Source organism: Megalopta genalis, chromosome 4, assembly GCF_051020955.1.
Source record: "Megalopta genalis isolate 19385.01 chromosome 4, iyMegGena1_principal, whole genome shotgun sequence".
In the NCBI taxonomy this organism is placed as follows: domain Eukaryota; kingdom Metazoa; phylum Arthropoda; class Insecta; order Hymenoptera; family Halictidae; genus Megalopta; species Megalopta genalis.
Genome location: NC_135016.1, coordinates 17,801,744 through 17,828,767, shown reverse-complemented (window position 1 = coordinate 17,828,767; position 27,024 = coordinate 17,801,744). Strand labels below are relative to the sequence as shown.

At 42.9% G+C, this 27,024-nt stretch overlaps 1 protein-coding gene across 9 annotated transcripts in view; it reads left to right on the top strand.

The window, feature by feature from the left end:
- Positions 1-2,818: 2,818 nt before the first annotated feature.
- The window catches only part of kug (FAT atypical cadherin kugelei), an 811,192-nt gene continuing 786,986 nt past the window's right edge, over positions 2,819-27,024 (top strand). For all 9 annotated transcript variants that reach the window (XM_076520745.1, XM_076520740.1, XM_076520743.1 and 6 more), the window contains exon 1: positions 2,819-3,302. The gene's annotated coding sequence lies outside the window, so the exon portion shown is untranslated. The remainder of the gene's footprint in view (positions 3,303-27,024) is intronic.

Sequence of the window (27,024 nt, the reverse complement as noted above, 5' to 3'; positions counted from 1 at the left end):
GATAGAATTGCAAATGCCATTATTAATGATTCATGAATCCGCGGAACTTAATTCTATTCCAACAATTAAGCTTCGATGCGAGCCAGTTATTTCTGCGCGAATGACAAAGGCAAATTCGATACAATCTACAATACACACGTACCTCGAGTTCAACGTTCGATCGATAGGAAAGCCAGATCGACATTTTAAAAGATCTACGTTCCACGGCAGGAAACGTTCGGAAACGTCTCGTTAGCGTTTTCGTGTTTCTAATGTCTGTTAATAGCAGATTAATTTTCACGGCACGTACACGGTGGTGTATGAACGAAACCAAAGCATACAGCTAAAAAAAAAGAACACACGAAACTTTCTCCGGGAATTCGAAGCCGTTCGAAAAGCAGTGGGCAAACAAAGGAAGCGCAAACAATCGAAGACACGCGGTCTAGAACGGCTCCGAAAGAAATTCGAACGTTCGGGGTTCGATTGTTTCGAGTAGTTAACATCGGTTTGAATTTTCAACACGAACTTCTTTGTATCCTCAAAAATTCTTCGTTTTAAACACGCTTCGAAATTGTTGGATTTCTACTGTTTCAATTTATTATATACATACACTGAAAACAGAACTTTCTATTTTTCTTTTTTTAACTTCTACTTTTGCAAATTTGTAAATCCATTCAAATTTGTACTTTTTGGGGAAATTTGTCCTCTGAAATGTTCTTTTAGATTAAGCAATTCTATTTAGAATAAGTAATAATCGTTTTCAGGAAACAAGAAATCAGCATTCTACAAATTGATGAATTATTTATGTACGCCTGAGCTTGTAATTTTATCGATAATGAACCTGTTTTACATAAAATATGAAACGTAATAGAATGGAAAAAAAAGGAAATCTAGACTAATTTACAGAAACGTATAAAAAGATACACTTGAGCAGTACGTATATTTTTAATTACATCGAAACACAAACCCTTAAATATCTCAATTTAAGTATTAATGGACTTAGGCCACTTTTAAAATGGCTCATAAAAGGGTTAATAAAGGAATATTAAATTCCAAGCCGGTGGCGCCACCACCTCCTACAGTGCTACTATCGCAGAAAAGGTTGGCCGCAATTCACAACTTCGTACGATTTTTATTAGGACATGTTGAGAACGAAAGTAAAAGACTTAATTTTTCGAAAATTATATTATATTGTAATAGGGTATTTGTAAAAGTATCGTAAAACGGATTTCTTTAAGGTCATCATTCGCTAGGTTCTCAAGGTTCAACATACAGTAATGTCAAGGTTATGTCAAGGTTATTATATTATATTGTAATGGGGTATATATAAAGGTATTGCAATTATATTGCATTGATAAAACGTTCTGCAAACGGATTTCTTCAAGGTTATCCTTCTTTAGATTCTCAAGGTTCACCATACAGTAATGTCATGTCAAGGTTATTATATTATATAGATATTATATTATATCAAGGTTATGTCAAGGTTATGTCAAGGTTATGTCAAGGTTTCCTTAAGGTTATCTATCTAGGTTCTCAAGGTTCAACATACAGTAATGTCAAGGTTATGTCAGGATTATGTCAAGGTTTCCTTAAGGTTATCTATCTAGATTCTCAAGGTTATGTCAAGGTTATGTCAAGGTTATCTATCTAGGTTCTCAAGGTTCAACATACAGTAATGTCAAGGTTATGTCAAGGTTATGTCAAGGTTATTATATTTTATTGTAATGGGGTATTTATAAAGGTATCGTAATTACATTACATTGATAAAACGTTCTGCAAACGGATTTCCTTAAGGTCATCTTTCTCTAGATTCTCATGGCTCAACACACAGTAATATCTCCCTAATTGACGCTTAGATTGCGCCCCAAAATGTACAAATTTTGGAAGAGGAGTTACGATTAAATCGAGTCTTGCGCCTCGTTCTACAGTTCCGAATTATCCGCAACTATAAAAACAAGATTCAAGGCTCGAACAATCGTATCTCCTCTTCCCAAATTGTCCAATTTCCTGTACAATCTAAGCGTCGATTATAGAGACATTACTGCACATCGCAGCAACCATGCGCTACACGAAAAGCCACGCAAACGTCGTTCGATGCTCTCCGAAACGCGCTCGCAACAACGCGACAATGTACCACAAAAATTGCCCTTCCGACGAACTTTTCGGGAGAAGAAGCTCGCACCGGCTTGCGACGGTCCGTGAATCATCGCCGTGAATATAGGTCGCCTGAAATTCGCCGTGTGTGTACTTACACGCGGTGGCCCGAGTCCATTCATCAAAGACCGAATATCACGGGACGATCGGCGTCGGTGAGGTCCGGCAACGTGGAAGAGGAGGATCGCCGTTCGGCGGAACCCGCTCGACACCGGCGAGCAGAGCGAGACGGGAACACCGCATCGTTCCCGAAGTTGCGTGCACGGTGTGCACCGGTGCATAACGTCGGCGAGCTTCTCCCAAGTGGGTAGGGAACGAAAGAGCACGGTACACACGAGCCTGGATATTCGTATGCCGAACTAGAGGGACCTCGGCTGGAAAAGGGACCGGGTTGGCTGGCCTGTGTAAGAGATCGTTCGCGGAGAAGGGATCGTCGTCGACCGGCGGAACGGTGCGGCAGAGAGGGGTGGGATCGCGCGTGAAGGGGAGTCGTTCGCCGCGGCGAGTGGAGTGGGCTCGCGCGCGGCAGACGGAGAGACGGAGAAACAGAAACGCGGCGTTGGAGGGGGGAATACCTGAGGATAGAGCGAGACGGTAGGAAGGAACGCCGACAGAGGGAGCGAGAGGCAGGCTAGGCTCGCCCTGCTCGCGAGCCGCGCGGCGCGCTAGTTTCGGCTTGCCGCTCCGACGTGACGGACGCTCTTATTCAGTGGTTGCCGGCTTCCACGTGGAGGCAAACCCTCTTGCTCGTGTGTGCAGTTTCTCTTTGTTTTGATGTATCGCGTGTGATCGACGTACAAGTGATTCTTCGGTGTGACAGTGAAAACAGAAGACGGTTATATCGCGGCGCGGCCTTTCAGTTCCCGTTTCGGTTCCGTCGCGTTTCCGTTTACTTTCGTTTCCGTGTTCGGTTCGCGCGTTACCGTTTACCCTTTCGATTTCACGTTTCGCACGTAAAAGGTTCCGTTGCGCCTAATCCGGCGAACGCACTCGAGTGAGCACACAACAGTGGCGCGAGAAGCGGCGCGCTTCGTTCGTGACAGTCGAGAACAGATCGCGAGGGTGTTTTACCGGTCAGGATATTTTTTTTTGGATTACCTGAAGCCAAGCTGAGGAAGGAGGGGCTGGCTCGCGGGACCGGCGCACGAATTTCGAAATTTGAAAAAAAGGTGCGTGGAGAGAATCTTTGTGTTACGGAGTGCGTCGCGCGAGCCGGGATTACGTACATCGTTGGAAAGCGCTTAAGTTGGACGCGTTGGGTTGCTTCTTCCATTGTTCCGACGACGCTGGCAGGATTTTTGCTGCGAGAGTTTTGATGTTTTCTCACGTTGGCCAGCACGTCGGTTTCGCTTCTATAGCTCTCTTTCGGAGTCCATCGATCGGACCTTCGATCGCGTGCTCCGGACAAAATGGCGTCGGCTATCGCGATCCCTTGGTTCGACCGCGAGAAAACACGAATTTCGATGGATATTCGAGGGTGAACGATCCTATGATTTACCGATTGACGCTGATCCTAATGCGCGCGCGAGCGCTAGCGAACAGTTTTCAGGCGGTCTTAAGAAACCTTCTAACATAAAAACTGCTTAAAAAACCGTCGAACTGGTTCAAAATCGTGTTTCGCGCGATAGATACTGGTTTCCGCGAGGTCGCCGCGAACGTATATTTTTCAATTTTTGAATCCTCCCTTTTTTTTTATATAGAAACGTACAAACTCGATATCAAATCTATTTTGATACGAATAATTTGAATAAATTCGCGATATCTGTTCGGCCAATTTATCGACGCTAAATTGTACGAATGGGCCGTCGCTCGAATATTGATAAGTGCTACCTCGGACAAAGAGTGTTCGATTAAAACTGGTCACGTGACCGTTCGAGCGTTTTCACGCACGCACACGCTAAAAAAGAGAACGACGCCGTATAAAATGGACGCGGAATACCGGTGCATTTTTCGACGAAGAAAATGGCATGAATTTTCCAAGTACCACGGTCAAATTTTTCAAATCGGACCGTGGATGTTTATGCGAAATAAAAATTGCCCGCATCGACGACAACAATGAACAAGACTCGATGAACGAAAATGTGTGTTCCTCTGTTAATAATTTTGACCGATAACAAACAGCGAAAATTCGTCCGAAATTCTTCCATTGCATCTCTCTCTCTCTCTCTCTCTCTCTCTCTCTCTCTCTCTCTCTCTCTCTCGCTCGCTCGCTCGCTCGTATTTTCGACGTAATAAAGTAAAACGAAATTCTATTTTCTCCCTTAATAATTTGAACCGGTTGTAAATAACACGTCAATCATCCGAAATTCTTCGCGTTGCGCGCCTCACTCTCGCTCATTTTCGTCGCGATCAAAGTCAAATGAAATTCTATTTCCACTCTTAATCATTTTACTTGCTGGTAAATAGCGTGTCGGTCATCCGTGAATTCTTCTGTCGCATTTCTCTCGCTCATTTTCGCCCTGATGAAGTCGGACGACGTTACATTTTCGCCGTTAATAATATCACCGTTATTAATATAATATATTACAACCGATTCTAAATAACAGATCGGTCACCGGAAATTCTGTTGTGTTTCGTCGCGCCCATGTTTGCGTGTCACGAATGCGCGAAATCCGTATTTTCGAGATAATAATTGTAACCGACGCCTTGTGTCCGAATGGAGTTCGTTCCAGCAACGGTGTAGTTCCGCTGTCAGTGGCCAAACTCCATCAAAATTTCACCGAATAGGTGTAGATCCATCGGACAAAGCGGCGTGCGTGGCGCGGGCCGAATGTTAACCTTTTAGGTACAGCTGAATTCTGCGCGAGGCTATTTCTCTGGACGGCAGAGTCTGATACTGTATATGCAGGGTGTCCCAAAAATGTCTCGCAATCCGAAAGTGGCGGGTTCCTCGGGCCATTCGAAGCAACTTTTTCCTTTACAAAAATGTTCTCCGAGGCACCGTTAACGAGTTATTAACGAAAAACAGTGACCAATGAAAGGCGAGCTCGGCTGGCGCAAGGCGATCGAGCCAATGAGCGGAACTAGGCTTCGCGCGCTGGTTGGCTGGGTCGCCTCGCGTCAGCCGTACTCGATTCTTATTGGTCACTGTTTTTCGTTGATAACTCGTTAACGGTGCCTCGGAGAACATTTTTCTAAAGGAAGAAGTTGCTTCAAATGATCCGAAGAACCCGCCATTTCCGGATTGCGAGACATTTTTGGGACAGCCTGTTGACTGTTGTAAATCGATGCGAAGACAAAAGAAGTGTGAAACAATGCGTATGAAGACGATTATTTGGTTCGAACGATGAGCGAGTGAGCTACTAGAGCAAGCCACTATAGTGTCGTTCTGAAAGATGACATCGGCGGAAGCGACTATAGTGGCGCGTCGTGCCTAAAAGGTTAATGCAGGGGTAGTCTTTACGATGTAACGGGCGCTACCGGTTTATTTTCTGTCAATAAACATGCGTGCCGCGTCAAAGGTGGAGACGGTGCTCGGCGGGGTACATCTGGCGCTGGGTGGCCGCGGATTTCGAGGGACACCTGACCCGTTTGTTTAGCCCAGGGAACGTTCGCGGGCGCGCGATGTTTTCACCGAGGGTATCGGCGGTGTGTTCACCCCGCGTGCAGTGTCAACAAACTCGCCCCGTTCGGTTTCCTCTCGATTCGTTGCTTCGTGCCGTCTCGTCGCGAGCATAGCACACGTAAGGAGAAACAGACGCCGAGAAAACGACGGCGCGTTCAGCGATGCGGCGCGCGCGTTTCGCTAAATATGAGAACGGCGAGTTCCGATATCATCATCCATCGACGGCGCGAAGAATTTTAAACGACTCCGCGAGACATTTAAAATTTAAAGTCCCCGCGATCCTGTTGGTACAGAGATTTACAACCTGCTGTCTGACTATTTTAAAGGTGCACCGTGCCGGTGGTTGCTCCGTTTCCCGCTTCCAAATTTATTTGTTGTTATTATTAATCTTTGGTCGTTCGAGTCGACGGTTAAAATTGTTATTACTTGTCGAAATATTTCGGCAATTGTGCGCTGTCTTTGCTGTTGTATTTGTTCACGTTTTATACGATGTACAGGGAGTCTCGTTTAACCCTTTGCACTCGAAGCTATTTTAATTATATGTTAAACATATTTTCTGATCTACAGTGTTTCTATTTTATACGATTTATTGCGATTTATGCGTATGAAAGCCTATTGGCAAGTAGAAAACTTGCAATTTTAGAAGTCTTTCAGATATAAACGAGTCTGATACTGTCACAATTATTTTGAAAAATAGTATAGCAATTTTTAGTGGCGCCTCAGAGTCGCCATTCTAGTGCAAAGGGTTAACATGCGGATAACTTACCGAGCCCTACGGAACACATTTTTTCAATTTTCGTTATAAGCTCAGATAAGAAAGCTAAATGACGAAAATTTTTATTTGTTTTTGTCATCCTAAGCAATAGCAAAATTCTAGTTATGCTCTAATAGACCGGTCGCTCTATCGTCTAAAACCAAATTCAAGTCGTTCAGACCAGTTCTAACAAAGTTATTGCGTTTCGAAAAGTGTCCGAATAGCGCAATAGTAAATATTTATATTTTATTCTCCTTTCTCATTAGAATTCCGTGAAATTGATAGGACACTTCGGGCAAACGCTGTTACAGCTGTACGAATGTTGCTCGTCAACGAACACACAAGTTATTTATTATTAGTTAACACTAAACCTACCAAGCAGTAATACTAGAGAAGACCGAATTTATTCGGAATTTGTAATGTTTTTATTATAAAACTTGCTCCAATAATATAACTTATTCACCGCGTTTTCCACGAAAGAGTCTCGGAACTTTGCAGAATTGCAAAATAAGAAAGCGGTCGCTTTGACCGCGGTAGGTTTAGTGTTAAAAATTGTGTTAGTGTTAAAAAAGTGTTAAAAATTAGCGTGAATTTTACTTTCATTGCAATCGGTACTGAAACGTCGAAAATGCGTTCGCGATGAAACCGTTTATTTTGAAAGTGGCATAAGTCACTTCACCATAATGAAAAGTGGTGATTTTTTAATGTTTGTACGAAATTATTTATACCGAGAAAAATATCTCAGTATCCTGAGATAACAAATACAAGTAAATCTTCTCGAAAGTTAGCATCCATATTTTTAAACGTGTTATAAAACGCAAACCCTTGAATATATCGACTTAAAAACAAAAAGTGACTTATGCCACTTTTAAAATGAACGGCTCAAATATCGAATGAATTGTTCAAGAGTGTTCGAAGGTCGATTCCGTTCGGACCGTTCGAAATGTTTTTCCCATTCGGATCGAATAAGAGGAGGTCGGTAGAGGATGAGAAAATGATGGATGCGATATTTATTCGCATGAAATTAACAGACGGGCCCGCGAAGCGCGCTCCTTTCCCCGGACGCTGAAATCCTTCGGGCCACTCCGTTTCCTATATCGGGGACGAGTTTCTTAGTTCCGAAACCAGTTCTCGAAAAAAGACAATTTTTTCCCCCTTTTCCGTCTCCCCGCCGCCGCAGGAAGGAAACATTGGAATTCGTCTCGGGCGACGGGGCGAACTTTTCTTTCGCCCGGCGGAACGTAGCGCGCGTTTTAAAGCGGACAGACCCGTGCGCGTCCGAAGATCGCGGCGCCGTATTTCATCGCCTCGAGATCGTCGAGAGCGTGCCCGTTCAAAAGGTGTGTAACTCGGTTGTGTATAAGTTGTAACGTTGGTTGTAACGTGTCGTGTCGTGCGTCGTGTGCCGCGCGTCGAACGAACAATTCTACGTGACTCTTTAACGAGCGGATATTATTTTTTCCACATCGAAATTAGAGAGAGCCCGCTCTCGAATGCGCGGTCACGTTTTCGCGTTAACGAATTTGTAGAGATTAATTGTAGACTGTGCAAGGCAGTTTATCAATTTTCCCCTGTAATTGATGGTCAACGCCGGGCGTCGGAAGGCAGATACCGGCATTTTTCGACAGCCCGCGGCAGAATGAATTATTTAAATAGTTCCCGTACCGCGGCGGATTTATAGACGGGCCCCGCGGAATTTATTTAAAAACCTGGGACATTGTTTTTTTGTTTTTTTTTGGAAATTCCTTCGCACGATTTTTCGATACTTTTAGGGAGACGTTGACCTTTGTTTTTTGCAGCTTCGGTGTCTTGTCGATTGGGCCGCGTCTCTGAAATAACACTGAACGAGGGAGAACAAAATTGATGTTATAAACAATCCGTTATTATATAAACAATGTCAGTTCCTAATTTCTCATTTTAGTGCATGAATTTCGTCTTCGTATTGACCATGTTGAATATTTGTATTAAAATCGGAGCTGGTCAAGGAAGAGTAATTTCTCCCTAACTCGCGCTCACAAATTAATTTACATAGAAAAAATGGACAATTTGGGAAGAGGAGATACGATTATTCGAATTTTACGTCTCGTTTTTATAGTCGTTGACAATCGGTAACTAATCGTGTCTCCTCTTCCCAAATTGTCCATTTTTGTGCGCAATCTGAGCGCGAATTAGGGAGAAATCACTATACTTGCACTTTGTGAAAATGCAAATGAAGACTTTTCGGAGCGTCAAAGTGAGAATACACTTTCTTAATAAAAGAAATGCGAATGGTTTAGACGAGACCCAAAGATCAAGAGCGCGGTTAAAGATTTAACCCTTTGCAGTCGAAGCTATTTGAATTCGAAATCCAAAACATGATTTCTGATCTACAGTATTTCGATTTTATATAATTTACTGCAATTCATGCATATGGATTTGAGCCTGTTGACAAGTACAATGAAATTTTAACAGTTTCTTTTTTTAATCATAAACGAGTCTGATGCTCTTGCAATGATTCTTAAAAATAGTATAGCAATTTTTAGTGACTGCTCAGACTCGCCTCTCGAGTGCAAAGGACTAAAATGTCTTCGAGTGCAAAGTACAATGAAATTTTAACACAATTGTCTTTTAAATATAAACGAAAGCCTGGCGCTCTCGAAATGCTTTTGAAAAATAGTACACCAATTTCTCGTGGCGCCTCGGAGTCGCCACTCGAGCGCAAAGGGTTAAATTGACCTACAATATTATCGACTCGATTGCTCAATGAAAAATTACATAATATCGTATCGCTATGAATACGATACCGTTGCAGTGAGAGAGAGAGAGAGAGAGAGAGAGAGAGAGAGAGAGAGAGAGAGAGAGAGAGAGTTCGTGTATTACAGTCACAGTATTTAATCTTAGATTACGGTAGCTCGTTGCAGACGATCCGAGTAATCAACTGTTACGACACGGTTATGGCGCCCGTGATAGCATCGTAATCAGCTTTCCAAAATTCAGTTTGCCCGGCCCGCGCATTATCGCGGTGCTCGAAAGTTGACGGTAGTTTTCTCGGGCGTCGGGGGCCCGGCCGCGTTGCGTGCAGCTAAGAGAGACCCGGGGCCGAATTCATCCACCGATAAGATTAATGCGCTAAAAGCGTGCGAGATCAGTCTCCCCGGTATATTTCTCGCAGCTTCGGCGAACTATTACCTACCGAACTATTACCTACGGACGCGATACGCCGTTAAAGGCTACGTACGCGGGGTTTCCATGGGTGCTTTGACCCCTTGTCTTAGTCCGCATGTTAACGAGGCTTCGTTAATTACACCTCGTGAGATTACGACAGGGACAGGTGGCCGACGATTATCCATTATCCGTCCTAGAAACGCTGGTCGAACGGATACAACCGACCATCGGAGATAACTGTTGATTAATACACTCCATTCGTGACGACGGAATCGTTGTTCGATCGTGCCGCAAGAACTCCATAGACTTCCCCCCGATAGCCGTCTCGTCGGCGGAAGCTGGACGAGCGAAACAAAGAAAAGAATTTCTCCGGGTCCTTTTTCCGGGGTAGGGGGGGACGATGGTACAAATTGGTCAATTTTGGACCTGACAGTCGATGGTACTTTCTTTCGTGACACGCGATTCATTCGTTCTTACGGGACAACGAGCGCGCGCAAACGCTGCAACGTTCGTCGTCGGTACGATTCGTTCGATCGGTCAGCTGTTTTTGACGAGTATGCTCGTCGCGACGCAAACTGTTGCAATCAGTTCGCGACGGTACTCGTCGAGAGTGTACTACTCGTCGAGAACGGCTAACTGGTTAAGTAGCGTATATTATAGCTTTGATATGTTTTTACTAAATTATATATTGTTGCGAACCTCTCTGTTTTTCTCGCGTCGCGGCATTTTATTTACAATCAATATAGAATATAACGCAACACAGTTCAATTATATTACAGATCTATGAATTCGTAATGTTGGTCGTTCGACGGTCCGATCTCGACTCTCGACTGTCTGTTGGTATAATTATTCCGTGGCAACCCCATCTTCCATCATTTCCTAAGGAGTCGTTCACAACAGAGCAGCTTCACATTACACTTCATATTACACAAGAGTGTAATATATATATTACACTAATGTGAAGCTGCTCTGTTGTGAACGACTCCTTAGGAAATGATGGAAGATAGGGGTTGCCACGGAATAATGGCAATATATATATATATATATATATATATATATATATATATATAATAATATACAAAGAAAGAAGGAAAGAGAGAGAAAGATAAAATATATAGCAACAGCGAATTGCTTAATAGCAAAATAATCATTGCAATGTTATGTGGGGACGCGAAGCAGCAACATGCTGATCGACTTAATTCCCGTACATATGGCGTCCACTATGCTAACAGCTTTGTATAGTAAATTGCACATATAAACTATTTGATTGTGTTTCAATGAGGTGAACGTACGTTGAACCGTGATTAGAGGATTTACGTAAAATTTCCGATAATTGGTAGACCGAAACGCTGATGCCGTTTGAAACGGTTTTGCCTGCATACGAATGTGAACCAGGAATTTATCGATTCAGACGCATTGTCTAGCATCGAGCACACGAATTTAACTATTTCTTCGATTAGATCACCGCCGATTCATTGTCCCGGGCGGGGTACGTCATTCGACATTTACGCATTTATTTCTCACAAAACTTTGTCACTGTCTCGAAAAAGCCTTCGGCAAAAGCCTTCGTTGGAATCAACCGAAGCGAAACTCCGCCGATTTCTGCCATCGCGAGGATCCGTGCGGAGCGTTTCTATTCGAGATCGTGGAACCTGTTCTGTTTCGGCAAAATTCGAACAAGATCGCGGCGGTCGGGCGAACGCGAAGAGAAAGCGCGGATCGAATTTCACGATCCACCAGCCGGGAGAAAAGCATTAGACTCGTAAAATCGATGGTGTCCATGGACCCGGGGTGTCGTAAACTCGAGCACGACGATAAATACGTCGGTAAAAGGTTGCCGGGTGTATAAAGGCGACAACGATGGGTCAGCTAATACTTCGGGAGCAGCTGCGCTGCGTCTTTGACTCCCCTCTCGAGCAGAGCCCCCGATCCTCCTGACAAAGGCTAATTTTATGGAGGAAAGAAACCGGAGTGGTAATGCACTCCCTGCTCGCTCCGCGTCGATCTATTCTTTCCGTCTTCATCCGACGCCGACGATCTTTATCGTGCTTGCATGCTACTGCTGCTTCGGCATCGTAACGGAGCCATCGATAATCGTCGTTACTGTTGCCTTGCGATTTTTCTGCTCGTTTTTCTACTGCCCAATAGAAACTATTGCTTCAATTATTACACGCGTTACTTAATAACATTTATTGAACATTTTGTTCTAATCGAATCAAATATTTCGTGCGACATTTTATTTGATCTATTTCTTCATTTTTCATTAACTTCTTATTTATTTATTTGTTTACTTATTTATTTATTTGAGTCTTTATATATCTTTTTATATCTTATTTTTTACCGTACACTATGCAACAATGGGATTTTCCTGTTGACTTCGTTAATCTATTTTTATTACTTAATAACAGGAAAAGCCTGTTATTTTAATCTTTAGAATGGATAGTTTTTTTTACATTTCTTGGATCACTTAAGAAATTAATTTAAGAATTATTGCATTCGTAAATTGTTTTGTTCTTCTCATTCATTTCCGTTTCTCTTAAATATATTAAATTAGGTTGCTCAAAGTCAAATTGATTCTAAGAAAACGTGATTGAGTAGAATTTTTGTATCGACTTCTATTAAATTTGGATATTCATTATTTCACGATGCCAGCATTTTACGATGTCTGCGGCGAGATGCTAAACGTTTGAAAGAAATACTCGGATGCCAAAAAACTCTGCGATCTATCTGTGACTGTCCTTTAATCTCTAGCGTTACCGCACTTGATCTCCGTCCTTGATCTCCGCGTTGCAAGCTCGGCGCCGGTGCCGATCTCGCAGCAGGGCATTAAATTTTCAGAGTGACAGAGCATGACATTCGGACATATTAATTTCTGTAAAAAAATGTCTCGACCTCCTTGGATTTTCGTTGGCGTTTAACTCGAAGCGGCGCGCGGCGTTCGCCGCCGAGCTTCGATTCAGCCGCATTTGTCCGGCGGAATGCGCGCGATGCAGTTTTCTGAATCGCGGTCCGCGGCGGTTCTCGCGCACCGCGAAATGTCACTCGCGTTTTAAGTGTCCGTAAGACCCCGGTGCAATCTGAAGTGAACTCGCTTCCACTCGCGCCGTAACCAGAGCATGAAAAAGGCGAGGACCACGAGCAACACGTGCAGCGACGAAAAGAAAAAAAGAAAACACGAAAGAATTCTTGAAATAATCTCGCGCGGCCCGCTTGAGAAATTGCATCCGATGCATAGCCGTGGCGACGCGACCCCGAGTTCCTCGAATTGTTCGGGGGTTCGTTCGAAAAGTCTTTCGACCGAGCCCTCTCGATCGGGAAAACCGCGACGATCGACGTCGGCCTCCGAACTTCTCCCAAACTTTGGCGCTCGTGATCGAGTTATGCGGTCGCACACACGATCGACTGCGATTATGCGCTGTCGGGACGAGATGCCGGGATATTTTTAATCGGCTCGCGAGCCGAATTCTTCCCATCGCGATACGTGTTTTTTGTTTCGTTTCTTTTTTCTTTTTATTACGGAATTAACACGCGCTCGTGGCGAACGCATTTTGTACTTCGGGCTAAAAAAAGTTCGATTCACTTCCGCGAGCTTTCCTGTTTAGAGGAGAGAGAGAAGACGTTCAGGAAGTTAATGAGATTTCTCCGGAGCAATATTTTTCAGCGGCTCTGACAGAAAGAATGTGTCCCATTCGGTGAGATATTGTAGCTATGAAAAATGTTACTGGATTTTCACCGCGGCTGTTAAGTCGGAAAGAAATTGAAAAATCTCGGCCGATTCGCGATTGAGAATTATTACCGCAATCGGAGAATTTAACGGAGGAATTCTTAGCGCCGTAAATTTCTTAGAAAATAGCTATGCAAGTAATCGCTGATAGCGAACGCGCGGCGGATCGTTCTCCTGGTCGCCACTTTGCAGAAGATTTAACGTGCGACCAACGAGTTGGCTGGTATCGTAGTTTTCGTAGATAAGAATTTACTTAGGATGCATTGTAGATCATGCGGTGGACGAGCCGCGCGACCGACTGTGTTGTTCCGGTGCCAGAATTTCTTACCGAAACGCCGCGAGTTTGTAAATTGAAATGTCCCGGGTGCTGGACATGTGAACACTGCTGTAGACGACGCTTTTTAGCCCCTCTAATCCTCTCGAACGCTTCAACGGTGGGAAGATCTATAACGCTTCGTAATACCATCGTCGGGTCCACCAATGTAATACGACCAGGCACAAAGAATTCTTTCGAATGCAGTAAATTCTGCTCAATTTTCCTTCGGCTTGCTGACAAAAATGGACAATTTGGGAAGAGACGATACGATTATAGTGGGCCCTCGACTTTCGCACACCATTGGTTCTTGAAAGCGTGTGCGAATATTGAATGTTCGAAAGTAGAGGGATGTAAAAAAATAAGCACCGAAAACGGTGTTTTAAGGTATTTATGTATTTAGCTTTCGGGTGTTATTATTATAATAACAATAAGAATAAATCTAATTAGGACTAAAGTAATGCGACAGGATGCAACGGTGCCAATCTGGCCTCCCCGAGACACCCGGTACATCACCGAAGTTACAAATTAAACTACAGTGGACCCTCGACTTTCGCACATAATTGGTTCCCGAAAGCGTGTGCGAATGTTGAATGTTCGAAAGTAGAGGGATGTAAAAAAATATGCACCGAAAACGGTGTTTTCTTTGTAAACTTGTCAAGAGTTAGTTGAGTACAGTAATGTCTCTCTAATTGACGCTCAGATTGTCTACAAAAATGGACAATTTAAGAAGAGAAGTTACGATTATTCGAGCCTTGCGGTTCATTTCTATAGTTACGAATTGTCGACAACTATAAAAACGAGCTGCAAGGCTCGAATAATCGTATCGCAAGCTGTAGAAAAAATTAGGCAAAATTTACCGTATTTAGCTCCTCCGAATTCTGATCAACCAGTATCTTCTCCCAGGCATCATTCGATTTCCGTAAAGTCGAGCCTTGATTTTTCAAACTCTAATCGCGTCGAACGTAATGCGGTTAATCGAATTTCACCAGATGGATATTTATTTTATCGCGTGCAATTATTATTATACGACATGTTGGAAACGTTCGATGCGTTTCAATGTTTAACTAATTTGTCGGAATTCTGTCGGTGCCATTAGGTGGTACCGAAACACGGGAGTAACGTAAATTCTTTCGTTTATAGAACACGAGCGAAACGTTCCGGCAATTAGGCGAAATATTACAAAGTAATTCGTTCGATATCCGCCGCGAAGTATTAATTTTCCCGATAAACAGAGCCTAATAGTTTTACGGGTTGCACGACGGGGAGAATCAATTTATGAAAACCAACGCACCGGCCGCATACGGAAGGAACGTGCACGTGCGTAATGCACCTGCACCGTTGCACGTGACCAACGAAATATTCATGCAGCTTTTTCACGCTTCCCCGTACACGTACTCCCGGTTTCTGCTTGCCTCTGTCCGGCCACGAATTCTTCCGCGATTTTTTGTTTAAACTTTAAATTTCAGCCGTTCTCCAACACGAAGAACAATTAAAATTCCTTCGTGACTTTTTCCGTTTCCCATAGCTCCGTGAACCGTACGTTTAGACAGCAAGTTTTTTAGGCGAAACACAATTTAGCAGCAATTGCGAGAGACGGTAATCTCAAACAATTATTTTTTCTCTCTTAACGGCTGAAACGATCGCTCGATAAGGTAATTACGGAAAAGACGTCGCATAGAAAAGAAAGACTGAACAGGAAAGAAAAACTGACGTTTTATGGGATAATATCTCATTTTTGTTCGCTCAATTAACGCTAAACCTACTAAACAGTAATACTAACTGGCGTGTACTGCTTTACAAAAGTGAGAAGACCGAATTTATTGCGTTGGCAACCAAGTAATTGCCGATTTGTTCGATGAAATAAAAAATTTTTTTTGCTTGGAACGAAGTTTAATCTGTAATGTATTTTCCATTTTGTTCGATGACCTTTTGCCATCTCTCCGACAACTTGAAAATTCCACGCTCGTAGAAAGTCTGATCCTTTTCGGCCAAAAACTGAGTTAAGTGAGAATAATAATAATAATAATAATAATAATAATTTTATAATATAACATTTACGGATATCATAAAAATGGGAGCGAGAGACATCTATAACTGAAATCGGCAATTACTTAGTTGCCAACCCAATATTTAGAATTTGTAAAGTTTTTATTATAAAACTTGCTCCAATAATATAACTTATTCAAGCGTTTTCCACGTAAGAGTCTCGGAACTTTGCAGAATTGCAAAATAAGAAAGCGGTCATTTTGACTGCCGTAGGTTTAGTATTAAGTGCATTTTACAGTGCACTATTTAGGCAACGAATCCAAAGTGTCGATTTGATAAAAATATTTGCATCGAATTGTAAAAAAATTGTAAAATCAGTAAGTCACTTTTCGCTCGTCGCAACGAACAAAGAAGTATTATTGTTTATCAGCACGTGAATGCTCGCCAATGTACTCGCCAAATTTATCTTTAAAGTTGAAAATTTTCGGAAACGCGACTTACGCGCCGCTGTGATTCCAACTCGCTCAATTAACCGCTGCGTTCTGCAAAGTATTCGGCCGTGCATCACGATGCTCGGCGTATAAATCGTTGTATAATTAACCAACGGGCGCAGTCCGAAGCAGTTTCTAATTTTTCACGGGGACGAAACAAATTTCCGAGCGATTATATCCAGTCGCGTGGGGGGGGGGGGGGGCGGAAAGCTTGGAAAAAGAACCGGTCTGATTTATTGGCGAAAAAACGAGCTGGGCACGCGAGCTTCCGAAAACTGTTGAAAGTCCGGTTTTATGCGGGAAGGAATAATAAATACATGCTTAGCGTGACCCGCGGGGTGCGTTGTAATCGAGAAAACTGCCGGAAATGAAATATCGCCGGGCGTATTGCGAGGGCTTTAATGGCGCAGCGAGAAAACGTGGAAATTCATGATGTGCAATATGACGATTATATGCATGGTTTCGCGGCGAGAAAGTCCCGGCTTTGCTGTTCTCGTTAGTATTCATAAAGCATACCCCCCTTGTTGCACCCTGGAAGAGCGCGGGCTCGCTGAAATCTTCCTTACAGCGGCGAGAAACCGTCGGACACGCATCGGATTTTTATAAACTCGTAATATTTGTCGCCGGTGCTCCCGTGACGTACGAATTCCGCGAACGAGCCGCTTTAACACTTCGGGCTCGTTCGCGCGACCGATAATCTGGATTATATTTGCCAGTATTCGCCTCGAAAAACCGCGGCGCTCGAGCAACGAAGCAACCGCTCGTTTACTGGTGTCCGAAAGCATTCTTGAAGAATCGTCTTTTCTTGCGAATGGATTTCCTTACGCGTGTTTATAACGTGTACACGGTGTCGGACAAACGTTATATTACTCGGAATAACGAATGAAATAACTACGGCTAAGCTTAAAGTTTATTCGCGAAATTTTATTATACAGGGTATCTCATAATTATGATACTTCCGGGAAATTAGAGATTCCTGAGGCTATTCGAAGCAACTTTTTCCTTTACAGAAATTTTCTCCGAGGCACCGTTCACGAGTTATTGACGAAAAACACAGACCAATGAGAGGCGAGCTCGCTTGGCGTTAGGCGGCCCAGCCAAGGAGCGCTCAGTTCCGCTCATTGGCTCGGCCTCCTAGCGCCAGGAGAGCGCGCCCCTCATTGGTCAGTGTTTTTCGTTAATAACTCGTAAACGAAGCTGCGGATTGCATTTTCGCTAAGGAAAAAGTTACTTAAAATCACCTTAGGAACCCCTCGTTTCTCGGAAATGCTATAATTTTGGAACAACCTGTATAATTTTTAATATTACAAACTTATAAGTAGTGAATTCGATTTATTCGTTATCTAAAATTTTCGAATAGAATAGTATAATGCATGCAAATTATTAGTCGTTTGAAACAATTTTTGAGTGTGAAAATCCATTCGTTGAATGTCTCATTTTAGAAGAATAGAATTCTCATTTTATAATTTTCGTGTTCGTCTAGTCCACGACGTCTCTTGAAACGAAACTCGAAATTAGAACTGGAGTTAGGGTAACCTTTAGTTCTGTGAACTACAGACTAAAAACTGACGAATAATGTATAACGTACAAAAGTTCGCTGAACGAATAATAAATAATTGGAATAACGTATAACCCAATTAGTGAATAACCGAACAGCGATTAATTAATAATTCGTCACTTTGACTCGAATACAATTTTACTGGAATAATGTGTAGCACCGACGAACAGGAATCCGAGAATTTCCAGTGGAAATGCAATCGGCGTAGGGCTCTGCACTCTTTCCTATCTGCATTCCTAGAGAGAGAGAGAGAGCAGAGATTTCCCGAAATAATGTAGATTCCGAAAAATCGCCCGGGAAAACCGTGTTCGCGAATCAAGTGCGAAATCGTTATCATCCGCGCGATACTTTCGCGCGAAACGAATTGGAGGCGAGGGATGCAACACGCGGCGCTGAAATGCGTATTCCAAAGGCTCTTCCGCGTTATATGCAGCAACGTTGCAGCACTTAGAGGATATTGTAACGGGGAGATAGATCCTTTTATGTAAGATCCGCTCGCGTTGTCTCTCTCTTTCTCTCTCTCTCTCTCTCTTTCTCTCTCTCTCACTCTCTTTCTCCCTCTCACTCTCTTTCTCTCTCACTCTCTCTCTCTCTCTCTCTCTCTCTCTCTCTCTGCGAGTTTTGCGGAATATTTGCGCGCGACTGGCCTACGCTTGTCGCAGCGTTGATATTAATTGCGCCGATATTAGATCGTTCGAATTTTCGGGCAAAAAGTAATTGCCATATTTAATAAAAAAAACCCGAGTTTAGTTCAGCGACGAATTTATATTTTCCCGTGAAAAAGCGATTGCGGCCGAGCCGAGCCTAGTTATATTTGCTCGAGTCAATAGTTCGTTAGTTGTTCGCTAAATACGAATTTTTTGCTCGTACGCACTAGGTAAACTTGCTGATTCGGGGAACGTAATTAAATATAATACCTGGTCAAATACGGATGATTGATATCGATCGTTCAATATTTATTCTATTAATGGTTTGATTGTAATTAGATTGTGTATTAAATATTGGTCAGTGCGGGAGTGCTATCTGCACGTGCAATTAACCTGGATACATATCGTCTGATGCGATTCGACAATGCATATTTTTGTTGAATCAAGGTAAACGTGTACGGTGAATTCTCTCTAATTGACGCGACGCTCGGATTGTACGCAATACAGCATATGTCTCCCTAATTGACGCTCGGATTGTCCACAAAAATGGCTAATTTGGGAAGAGGAGATACGATTATTCGAGTCTCGCGGCTCGTTCTTATAGTTATCGTTGCGTTTCCGTAGAATAATCGTATTTCCTCTTTCCAAATTGTCCATTTTTGTGCGCAAATGCGAATTGCAGAGCTCAAGTATAAAACAATAAAGACTGCACCAGAAGGCTATTCAACGTGGTAGACGGAAAGGATATTTCTTGACAGAAAACTATCGAACGAATCAATCTGAAAATACAGTAATTTTTCCCTAATTCGCGCTCAGATTGCGCACAAAAATGGACAATTTGGGAACAGGAAATACGATTATTCGAACCTTGCGGCTATAGCAAGGGGTTATAGATAACCATAAAAAACGAACCGAAAGGCTCGAATAATAGTATCTCCTCTTCCCAAATTGTACATTTCCGTGGATAATCCGAGCGTCAATTAGAGAGACATTACTGCAATGGACAATTTGGGAAGAGGAGATACGATTATTCGAGCCTTGCACCGCAATTGTAAAAATGAGCCGCGGAGCTCGAATAATCGTATCTCCTCTCCCGAAATTGTCCGTTTTCGTGCACATTCTGAGCGTCAATTAGGGAGAATTTACTGTATCATGAAATATGAATGTTCGGCGACCTGAATACATTTATGATATTATTTTTTTGCCGGACACTCGTAGCATTCTGCCGGGATTTCTGCGGAGCTTGGCAATCAATTTTTGTTGTTGTCGTACGAAAACTCGATTCGGAGCGGATTTATTACCATTCTACAAATCTCGCGTAACTTTTATTAATTTATTATTACGAAGCGCGACACAATCCGAAGCGACTTCTGGCTGAAAAATTTGGTACACGAATAATTCAAAAATTCACTTATATTTATGTAGTCTGCGTCTAAAAAATAATTTGCGAAAGAAGCTTGCAATACAAATCGAAAGAACCAGATCCAAGAGTGTGCCAAGCTCTGTGAACCACTATTTATCCTAACGCCATGATACACAAATAATTGAAAATTTCACTTATATTTATGTAGTATGCGTCTAAAATAATTTGCCAAAGAAGCTTGCAATACAAATCGAAAGAACCAGATCCAAGAGTGTGCCAAGCTCTGCGAACCATCGTTTATCCCAACGCCATCAGTTTTCGCGAGAACGCCTCGAGGAATGTCGCCTATTAAACTGCAAAGTAGTTCCGTCGCAACTCTTTATCGAGTATCGAATTTTTCCCATCAGCGAAGATCCTCCATTTTCCTGGTTGGAACGTTCGTTTATCTCTGCGGGGGTGGCCGCAACGACGACCAGAAAACCGGTTGCCCGGTTGTCTCTGTCAACTAATTTCGCGACTCCGAAGAAAGCGTCGCGGTCCGATCCGGGCCGGTTCGGTTCGGTTCGGTTCGGTCTCGCGGCTGTTTTGTAAAAGTAAGTTCAGATAAATGTTGAAGTGCTTAAAGTAATCTGTGCTTCGCGAAGCTTTAGGATTATTAAGCAAAATCCCCGGGATGTGCGATGAAACGAGCGCTAAATGGGAATGCGCTAGAGCTCTGCCCGGATTAATAACGTGGAAATTACGTGGGACCTGTCTCTGTCTCTCTCCGACCATTATCCGTTTCTCTGCGCCCTCTCTCCCCGTTGCACTCGGACGTCCTTTTCTACTTATCGTTCTCCGCCCTCCTTGGCCCTGCTCGCTACTTTTTTTCTCTCCTCTTTCTTGCCACCGTGCTCCTTCTCGCCGGTCGCTACAAAATCGGATCGTTGGAAATTGGCTCGCACTGCGAAGAGGAAAGACCGTTGCGGCTGAGAGAGAGAGAGAGAGAGAGAGAGAGAGGGAGGGAGAAGGAGAAGGAAAGTAGGAGTTATAGAGGAAGGGAGAGAGAGTGAGAGTGAAGGAAAGTAGGAGTTATAGAGAAAGGGAGAGAGAGAGAGAAGGAAAGCGAGAAAGAGAGAGAGAGAGAAGGAAAGTAGGAGTTATAAAGGAAGGGAGACAGAGAGAGAAGGAAAATAGGAATTATAAAGGAAGGGAGAGAGAGAGAGAGAGAGAGAAGGAAACTAGGAGTTATAAAGGAAGGGAGAGAGAGAAAGAGAGAAGGAAAATAGGAGTTATAAAGGAAGGGAGAGAGAGAAAGAGAGAAGGAAACTAGGAGTTATAAAGGAAGGGAGAGAGAGAAAGAGAGAAGGAAAATAGGAGTTATAAAGGAAGGGAGAGAGAGAAAGAGAGAAGGAAAATAGGAGTTATAAAGGAAGGGAGAGAGAGAAAGAGAGAAGGAAAATAGGAGTTATAAAGGAAGGGAGAGAGAGAGAGAGAGAGAGAGAGAGAAGGAAAGCGAGAAAGAGAGAGAGATGGAAAGCGAGAGTTAGAGAGCAAGTGAGAGAGAGAGAAGGAAAGCGAGAAGAAGAGAGAGAGAGAGAGCGAGAGAGAGAGAGGGAAAGAGAGTACTTCACGGATGGACCAATTGAGCTGCAGGATGGAGGCGACGGTAATCACGTCGTAAAAAAGAAAATAATAGCTCGACCAGTTTCGCGTCGACTGGCCTATTACGTTCGGCGTGCTCGCGAGATCGCTTTTGCCCGGTAATGAACAGAAAATGCTTTTTTCTGGTGGCGCGCCGCCTGCTAGTAGTCACCGCCGCCAGGGGTATTTAAAAACGCGTCGTCGCCGTCGCAGCGATCGCCGTCCCGTAAATACAACTCCCTGGGCCTTCGTGTCCGTTCAACGCTTCTCTCTTCATTGTCATTCAAGCGGCCCGGCAAAGTCGAGTAGGAGAATCCGCGTTCTTCTTCTTCTTCTTCTTTCCTCCGTTTGTTAATTTTCGCAGTCGGCTTCGGGGGGTAGAGGGGGATTGGCGAACGAACGGTCTCTCCCCGAGGGGGATCAATGACACGAAACGGCAATTTTCCCTCCTCGATTCAATTCCGGGGTACACCTCTCGCCGGCCTACGAAAAATTACACCGCGTAGCGCACTTATTTTCGTATGCAACCCGAACTAACCTCGCGCGGGGCGAAGGCTTCATCTTCGTAATTTCGCCTAATTTCATGCTGGCGACAGACGGGGGCTACCTCCGGCTTGTTGGCAGGTACGTATTATGGAGATTCCGCGGAAAAGAAGTGTGCGCCCTTCTTCGCAGAAGAAGAAACTTGAGCCGCATCGACAGCCATAATTGCGCGGCCGCAGTTTTATGCAGAGGCGAAATTTCCAAAGCGAGCCGTTTCAAGAAGCTGAACTTTTTTATTTGGTGTTTCGCGCCGTTTCTTCTCTGACTTGTCAGACGTGCACGAAATCCGTGGGCCGATCGTAATCGATGCACCGTTGCATGGTTTCTTTTGTTTTTTAATGTTGCATTGTCCTGAGAAATTGTGCGAGGAAGGGAGAACGACGCCTTTTTATATTTCGGTGCAAGTGTCATTGGGGGTTGCAAGCGAGCCAAAATAAAATCTTGATAATTAAAACATTATTTATTATTTTCAAAATGTAATAAAATATTATATATGTCATATACGATTCTGTTTATATAGTATAGAAAATATTACGTAATATATAAAATATTGTATAATATATAGAATATGATGTAATATATTATTATTATTATTAATAATATTATTATTCTTATTGTTATTATATATAATATATTATATCATATTACGCAATATATAAAATATTATATAATATATAGAATATGATATAATATATTATATATAATATAATATTATTATTATTATTAATATTAATATAATAATAATACTATTATATAATATTATATCGTATATATTAGTATATTATCTCTGTACTATATACTATTATTAATATAACATATATAACCTCAACGCGTTAATATTATTTACACGATTGCCGGCAACCCCGGAGAATCGTTCCAGAGTTCGATTCGCGTCGATACATTCTTTTGCAAAATTGAAGATCACTTTCGTTCGTCAAACATCGCTAAAAACCGTGCAACAGTTTCCTCGTTCGTACCTCTGTGTCGCAACTGTTCGACGCACGATCGAATTCGAACGCCCTCAAATCGCACAATCGACGTTCGTCGGTTCATAGGATCCAATTCACGGGACACGAAGAGACAACATTTCTTGCCCCGGAGCATAGTTAATTAGAGTTTGATGAAGATCAATTCCCCGTCTTCGAGCAGCACTAAATCCGAATCGACGTCCACTCGTCAGGGCGGTGAAATCGATGCGTCTAGACACAAAGCAGCTCGATCGTCAGAAACTTCCTCCTTCGCTTGCGCGATAAATCTTGCCCCCACAGTTTCCGTTTCGTTAAATAAATTACTCGAATTTTGTGGGATTTTTACGCCCCCCCCCCCCTCCGATGGCAAACAATGATAAACAGCTTCTCGAAAGTAATGGTTCAATCTTCGCGTTCGCAACGTCCGTACAGGTTCGATCAAAAGAGAAAACGAAACGGGGGGCCCCCGGCCCGGCCCGGCCCGGCTGTGGAATTCATTAAATCTTACGACAACGTTAAACCAGTTTTGGAGCAGCCGGTACCGATGAGTCAAGCGCCAGGCACGTTAAGTAGCTCGTAACGCCGGATTAATAAAACAAGAAATGCTTCTTTAACCGGCAGTAACTGCACAATAGGAACGGCAAGCAAGTGCTTTACGATCATTCTTTGCTGCGATATATCCGGCGCGGATGAATTTGCCGCCGGTTTGTGGACTGCCCTTTCGGACATATGAACTAGATACAATAATAATAATAATAATAGTAATAATAGTAATAATAATAGTAATAATAATGGTAATAATAATAGTAGTAATAATAGTAGTAATAATAGTAATAATAATAGTAATAATAATAGTAATAATAATGGTAATAATAAGAGTAGTAATAATAGTAATAATAATAGTAATAATAATGGTAATAATAATAGTAATAATAGTAATAATAATGGTAATAATAGTAATAATAATAGTAATAATAGTAATAATAATAGAAATAATAATAATAATAGTAATAATAATAGTAATAATAGTAATTATAATAGAAATAATAATAGTAATAATAATAGTGTAATAATAATAATAATAGTAATAATAATAATGTAGACAGAGAAAGGGAATATCGCCGTTGTCTCCAGAAGCCGTGTCTCGTGTGTAGCACGGGAACGAGAGACGGGAGAGTCGTTGACCGACATGCAAAGAAGCCCACGCGTATTCTGCACGCATTGCTAACCCTGTGTAACCCACGTAACCCCGTTTCGAAGAACGAACGAGGAAACGAACGAGACCATACGAATGACAGAAGGGAGAACACCGGCGGCGAACCGCTGCGGCGCGGCGCGGCGTCTAGTTTCTGCTGCTCGGGCTGACAGGAAATCGTTGGTTTAAATTAGAAACAATAACCGAGAGCCGCGCACAGGCCTCTCGTCACCGGCCTCTTTTGTTGCGCAGCCCGATACCGAATTATATTTCGCCAACCTTCGTCCTCGGTAATTTACTCGACCCCAAAAACTACGGGAATTTCCTGCCGATGTAAATCGCCGCTCCGCCTCTCTAGACTTTCTTTCGCATAGATGCGCGCATCTTCTCGCAACTTTATGGCTCTGCAACCACTGCATTTCTCAACGATTACGATGACCTTTCAACTTATTCGTACTTCGTGCTAATTTTACGGATTTTTTTTCTTGATTATTAGCCGACGGCTTGAGGAAGAAAAGAATGTGGAAGAAATAAATCGGTGAACTATGAAAAGAAAACGCTTTGTATACCGTTTTTATTCGATTATTTTATTCGATTCGATTGCTTTCCTTATTTTCCGAACTCTAGAACGACTCTCCGAGGATGCCGACAAAGGTGTAAATAATGTTAATACGCGTTGAGGTTATATATGTTATATTAATAATAGTATATATTACAGAGATAATATACTAATATATACGATATAATGTTATATAATACTATTATTATATTAATATTAATAATAATAATTATATTATATATAATAATAATAGTAATAATATATTATATCATATTCTATATATTATACAATATTTTATATATTACGTAATATTTATATATAATATATATTATATTATTATATATATTATTATTATATTATTATATATATATATATATATATATATATATTATTACAATGTACTAGTCAAATATTTGTTTCTACGAACATTGAATTTTTTTCGCGGCCCACCTAAAGTTAAGCATTGTTTATTTGGCCCAAGTTAGCTTTCGAGTTTGACACCCCTGTGCCTGTACAAGAGTATATCGCGGTGCACACACACACGGGGCGAAGGAGGAAAGCGCATCGGGATTACGGCGCGCAGCTGCAGCCGAAGTAATAAGCCCCACCTCTAATTCGGTACACGCCAGGGATGTCGCTAATCCTTGCTACCTTCGGGTCGTTTTTATGCTGCTGGATCGTCTTACGTAAACGAACCGCATCGCGCGCAGGAACGAACCCCGGACGGCCCCGGGGTTCCGCGGGGTTCCTCAGACGTTCCACGACGACGACGCCGTTCCTCGGTGCTCGTTTTGTGGTCGCCGATCTTTTTGCCGGTGCTTTCGAGACCCACGAGCAACCGGTACCCATCGTTTCTCTTCTCCTTGCCCCCTCCCTCCCCCCTCTTCGCGGCCGCGATCATTTACGATTCGTTTTACGGGGCCCGGTTCGGAGTAAATCACGAAACGATGATGTACTCGCCGGGTATATCGGGCCCTCGGCGTGTGCACCGGCCTCCCGTAATGCAGCGTGCAGTTCTCGAATGGTTGTTAACACGTTCGTGGAAACACGGTTCGTACGCCGTAGAAAGTCCACAATTTCGTGCCACAATAATGTTCGTTTTTTCTTTCTCTCCGCGAGGTTCGTTCTTTCTTCTTCTTTTTTCTTTCTTTATCGGCGGTTGAACGTCGATACGACCGTGTTTGATCGACGATTTCGGGGATCACTGTCACCTGTCCGCCGCGTAAACCGAAATCTTTATTGGCCGGGTCCCCCGGCGTACTTTCGGGTCCCGCGCGAATAAATGATTTTTTAATCAGGCATTCGCAGTCGGCATCATAATTTCGACGCCGGGATAACGCGACTTTTTTTTACAGCCGTAGCCACTCTCGTGGGCACCGTAGTTTATACACATCGTCGCCGGTGATTCGCGAGTTTTATTGTTCATGAAATCTCAACGGGAGCCGCGTCGTAATCTCGTTGCGCCCGTAACGAAGTTCTTTTCATTTACATAATGAATTTAGTGCTCGGAAGCAACGGACAATCTGGTCCGGCCGAATCGGCGCGGAATACGCGCGTAGCATGGTTTTAATTGATTTATTTCGCGTAGAGCAGCGCGCGTTTCGCCAACGACGGACGCGCGGAATCAACATGAAGGTAAAGTAGATTATGTTGAACCAATTAATGCTGTCAATTAAATTTGTATAAACAGTGTAACGAAATAACGCGGGCACTCTATTGCGACGATTAATCATGTAATCGGCTTACGTCGCGAGGCCAATTAAGTCGCTGCTGCCGAGCCAATATATATTCATTTCCGGCCGCGTTTTATTTATTTCTAATAGAAATATGCTCTACGCGCGTCATCGTTCATTATCATTTCCGGACGATATTCCGTGGACGCGTTTCCGATAGCGATTTCGTAATAACATCGAGTACACTTACGCGATACGTTTCGACTCCGATGTACAGTTAATTCTCTCTGATCGACGCTCAGCTTGCAAACAAAAATATGAACAATTTGGAGGAGACGCGATTATTCGAGCGTCGCGGCTCGTTTTTGTTAGTTATCGATCGTCAACGACTATAAAAACGAGCCGCGAGGCTCGAACAATCGCATCTCCTCTTCGCAAATTTTGTTCAGTTTTTAGGAAGAAATTGCTGTGCATCGAACCGTAGCGCGATTACGAAGAAATTAATATTTTTGTGATATCTTGAGTCAAGAAGTGGGCGAATCTTTGAGAAGCGCGCAAGGATAATTGGTGCATTAGGTGCATCGGATGCAGGCAACGAATACAACCGTGCGCAAACCATCGAACCAAAGCGTACAATGAAACTGCGGGCAGTATAGAGCCGCGTCGATAAAACACCCGATGTATCTTCTCTTACCTCTAATCGTACCTTCTCTTCTCAAATTGTCCATTCTCGTTTCCAAGCCGAGCGTCAATTTGGGAAAGAATTTACTGTACTCTGTTTC